Consider the following 5,239-nt stretch of genomic DNA (forward strand, 5'->3'; position numbering starts at 1 on the left):
CCCTTAATATTCTTCTGTATAACAACTTCCGCGGTCCACTACCCGGTGCCTGTTTGGAGCCATCTTCCTTCTTAGGTAACCCTGAGTTCTCAGGCAGGTGACTAGATAGTTTATAAACATTGGATTTATAGGGAGCTAAGGCTATGTCCAGATTTCATCTCTCAAAACAGGAGTAAACCCATTCACAGAGCTACAAAGAGGTCATGGGCTACCCAGTCATAATGCCAACAGTATACATAAGTCAGCTGCTATATGAAATGGTTCTTGTGGTGTGAAAGGGCACTGCTCTCTTTCAGCCTGAAGAAGAACATATATTACACAGTTTTCTTAGGGGAAGAGGGTATTTCTATTATAATTAATTAGTGGTGTGTTTCCATCAACTCCTGTGCCCTGATGGAGCTCTGCTGGTTTGTTTCAACACAGTTTTACCCACAATTTAAATGTCCCCTCCTCTGTGTGGTAAATGCTTAGAAGAAGGGATATCAACCCATTCAGATCTGATCATTCCCCTCCCCTTCCTTCCCCATTACATTTTTAATACGTAATATGAATTTGCCATATGCCCTTATGTTTTACAATGAAATTAAACCTGTCCCGACTCCCCACCCTTCTGTAATAGCAGTGGCTAAATGTCAAGCCTACCCCTATTCCACTAGATGGTTCTAGCTGATGTGTACCAGGGACCTGGGTCTGTTGGTGGGGGTGGTATTTATAAAGGTTGCAATACATGCCAGTGTTGGTAAGAGATTGAGCTTTAATCCTGGGCTCCAGTCACTTGACCTGTTTCTGAATTACAAAGGTTAATACCCCAGTCATATAACAGGGTCAGTATCCATTAACAGTAGTGGCTACTGTTACAGTATTGATCATGTTGTGGGGTCACTGGCAACAGGGTTTTAAGTAGTCAACTAGTGGGGTTTGTTTGTTTTTTTCATAGTGCCTTCAGCTGTCATCAGCATATGTGCGCAATGTGTATCACCCTGTTTCTAAGAATGATTTCACTAAAGAGAGTGTAGTTTATGCAGCACCTTAAGCATTTCGTAAATTAGGATACATATGAACTCCTGTCGAAAAAAACACGAAGGGCAAAGAAAAAAGTATGATCAATAAAGCAAACAAAACATTAAACAGATTAGCAAGCAAACAATAAGAAGGCAGTCCCCACATATCCCACAACTCCCAGCGGGTTGGCCTAATTCCCTGTGTCCCAGAGCATAACCCAAATGTTCTTGCTAATAAGTGCAAGCATAGCTAACAGTTCTTACAAATCTACATATTTCAGCACTAGAGTTTTCAGAGTAACATAACCAGATGTGTGGTCGATGCAAGAGCAATAATCTTAAATGAACAATAGCAGAATGTCAAAGCACAATGTGAGATGCTTATAAACCTGAAAATATTCTGTAATAGAAAACGAGATTGAAATTTGCATATATGTGCATAATTAAGGTGCAAGCCATCACAAGCAGGTGCCTTCCCATTTTACAGTTATGCTGTAACAAACCCAAATATGGGGAGGTACCTGCAGTTGTGGCGATCCTAGAGTTTGATAGATTTCACACACACACACACACAGAGAAATGAATGTAAACGTCCAAATTTTAAAATGCATTGTGGAGGTATGCTTGTATTACTCCCAGTGCTTCACTTAGTTAACCTACAAAGTGTTAGAGAGAGGCATAAGTATTTAATAAATATTTCTGTTCTGTATTCAGAAAGAAGCAGGATGATGTAGTCATATCTTACAGTGATAATGAGACACTTTCTATTCCATCAGTAACTAGGGAAGATGTTAAACAGCAACTATTAATGTTAAACAAACATATTTACTCAGTAGGACTGGATAACTTGCATCCAAGAGTATTACAATAATTGGCTGAAGACCTCTCTGAACCAGTAATGTTGATTTGTAAGAAATCTTATTACACTGGGAGAGTTCCAGAAGACTGGGAAATACCTAATGTTGTGCCAATATGTAAAAAAGGTAAACAGGGTGACCTGGGAAACTATAGTCCAGTTAGCCTGGCGTTGATCCCGGGTAAATCATGGGATGCAATCAGTAAAGAATTAAAAGTTGGTAGCATACTCAATGCCAATCAACATGGGTTTATGGAATGAAGGTCTTGTCAAACAAACTTCATATCATTTTCTGGTGAGGTTACAAGTTTGGTTGAGAAAGGTAACTGTGTTGACATAATATACTTAGACTTATGTAAAGAATTTGACTTTGTCCTTCATGACATTCTGATAAAAAATAGAACTATACAAATTCAATGCAGCCTATAGAAAATGGATTAAAAACTGGTTAACTGACTAATAACAAAAAATAACTGTAAATGGGGAATAATCCTTCAATGGTGTTGTTTCTAGTGGGGTTTCACAGAGACGTGTCATTGGTCCAATGCTACTTTGTATCTTTATCAATGAACTGGAAGAAAATATAAAGTCATTGCTGGTAACGTTTGTAGATGACACAAGAATTGATTGAGTGGTAAATAAGAATGAGGAAACAGGTCAATTATAGAGAGCAATCTGAAGTGCTGGATCATTTGAAAAACAGGCATTTTAATACAGCTAAATGCAAGGTCCTACAGTTAGGAACAAAGGATGTACGTCACACTTACAAGATGGGGGACTGGATCTTGGAAAGCAGTGACTCTGAAAAGGACTTTAGGGTCACAGCAGATAACCCAGTTCAACATGGGCTTCCAGTGCAATGCTGTAGCCAAGGGTATGTCTACACCACAGTTGGGAGTGCACTTCCTAGCACAGGCAGACAGACATGCATTAATTTCCTTGATTGAGCACACTAAAAATAGCAGCATGGCCAGGGCAGCATGGACAGTGGCTCAGGTAGCCATCTGTGTACCTACCCAGGAGGTCGGGTGGGGGCGTTTGTTTTCAGGTGGCTAACCTGAGCCGCTGCCTGTGCCCCTGCAGCCACTCTGCTATTTTTTGTGTGCTAGCTCAAGCAGAGTTAGCGTGCGTCTGTCTGCCCATGCCAGGGAGCATGCTCCCAGCTGCTGTGCAGCAACACCCTACAAGGGTGAACGTAATCCTTGGACGTATCAGTAGGGGTAGGGAGGTGTATTTCCTCTCTATATAGCAGTAGCGACACATTACTGGAATACTCTGCCCACTGATGCAATATCCCCATTGCAAAAAGGGTGTTGACAAATTAGAGGTAGTTCAGGAAAGAGCTAAAAAATTGATTTGAGGTCTGGAAAACATGCCTGATGGTGAGAGACTAAAGAAGCTCAGTCTCTTTAATTTATCCAAGACTATGTTAAAGAGGTGACCTGCTTGTAATCTACAAGTACCTACAAGAAGAGGAGATTTCTGATAGTATGTGGATATTTTAGTCTAACAGAAGGAGGTAGAATGAGATCCAATGATAGGAAGCTGAAGCTAGACATATTCAGACCGGAAATCAGACACAATTTTAACAGTGAGGATAATTAAGCATTGGAACAAGTTACCTAGGGATGTGGTGGATTTTCTGTCACTTGAAGTCTATAAATCAAACCTGGATGACTTTCTAAAAGATATGCTATAGCTCAAAAAGAAATTACAGGCTTGATGCAGAAATTAGTGGGTGAGGTTCTATGTTATATAGGAGGTCAGACTAGATGATCAGGATGGTCCCTTCTGGCTTTAAAATCTATGAATAGGAAATATAGAATGTCAAGCAGTTCTCAACAGCATTGTACTTGTGTTCAAAGCCAAAATAGTAATAATAGATTATGGTTGTACAAGGGAAAGGGAGGAATCCAAAAGATCCATTTAGTTTTTGTTTTATTTTTACAAAAGCTTTTCTCTCTGACCTCAGGGAATCTGAATAGTGAGGTGTAGGCCCAAGAAATTCTGATAGCATCTTTCAACTTGAAGGGGATTAAATGACAAGTCTGAAAAATGTGGATATTTAATAAAAGGGGGGAGGGGGAGAATATTTGTTTACATTTCTCTGTGTGATCATCCAGTGAATCTAGATTTGGTTAATCTAAATTATGAGAAAAGCAAAGGGAGCAGATGACTTGGATACACGTTACTGACAGGGCTATTTCCTAGATCACTCTCTGATTTCAAATGAATTCCCCACACATAAAACGCCTAAGCCTGGCATGGGAAAAACCAGCAGATTGCTTCAATTTCCCTGCAGACATGTAAGAAAGCCCAAAGATCTGTTATCTACAAAAAAAACCAATAGACTTAGCAGATTTACAGGTGGTTCTGTTGCATTATTTTAGATGGAATATAGGCTAACGGTGTTAACATAATTACTGTCCATCATTAAACAGTGTTAAACTAAGTTTGGGGTTTGGTGCACAGAGACCTTAGCCTGCTTAGTACCATGGCAAACACACTATTAAAGATCCTTTTAACCTTCTATTAAAGATAAAGAAAATAACTTTTACATACTTTTAAGACTTGCGCTCACAATTACAGAAAATTTGTAGGCCCAATTATTACACCATACTCCCTCTCTTTTATGAATTATTACAACAGTTCCCACAAAGTAAGGCCAGTGAGCTTGCACACATCAGAGATTTGCATACACATTCACCCATCAAGCATTTTGCATGCAGAGCTTTTAAAAATGGGTGCCTTGTTAGCTTCAGGGGGAGCAGTATCTTGCCCTTAGTCATCTGTCTAAATGGTTTTTCATCCTGTAGGTGTGATTAGGTGCAGATATGGTAGAACCAGAGGACTGTTATTACAATTCATTTCTCTTTTTATTTTTCTGGAACAGAAGCCACATAAAAAGATTAACTTTCCATCGTTTCACCATTATACTCATTCATGCATGATAGACTTTCCCATAAAAGCAGACTAGGACCTGCCCAGTCCCCATAGTCCTTTGTCCCAATTTAGGAAACAAATGCTCTCTTCAAACGCCTCTTCTTCACTGTGACCTCCTCAGCATATCTGATTATTCACAATGATGTAACATCTATATTAATTATTTGAATGGACCCAAGGCCTCTGAGTACAGTCTTGGTTGAGAGATCCTCCTTTTCCCTAGGTCTCATCCTTTCCCAATCTAGGAAACTATAATTCCATGCATTGAAAGTGGTGAGAGGGAGTACAGATCTGTCAGGGGAAGGCCACAAGTTAAAGCTGAGACTGCTGTTCCTATCACAGGGATAGTTAGAAGATGGTGTGTCACTTTTCTTGCTATAGGATTCGTTTGGCCTCTCCAGAGAAAGCCCCTCTGGATAACAAAAATTGTAGGCGTATT

The sequence above is a fragment of the Eretmochelys imbricata genome, chromosome 6 (genome assembly GCF_965152235.1).
Source record: "Eretmochelys imbricata isolate rEreImb1 chromosome 6, rEreImb1.hap1, whole genome shotgun sequence".
NCBI classification, from domain to species: domain Eukaryota; kingdom Metazoa; phylum Chordata; order Testudines; family Cheloniidae; genus Eretmochelys; species Eretmochelys imbricata.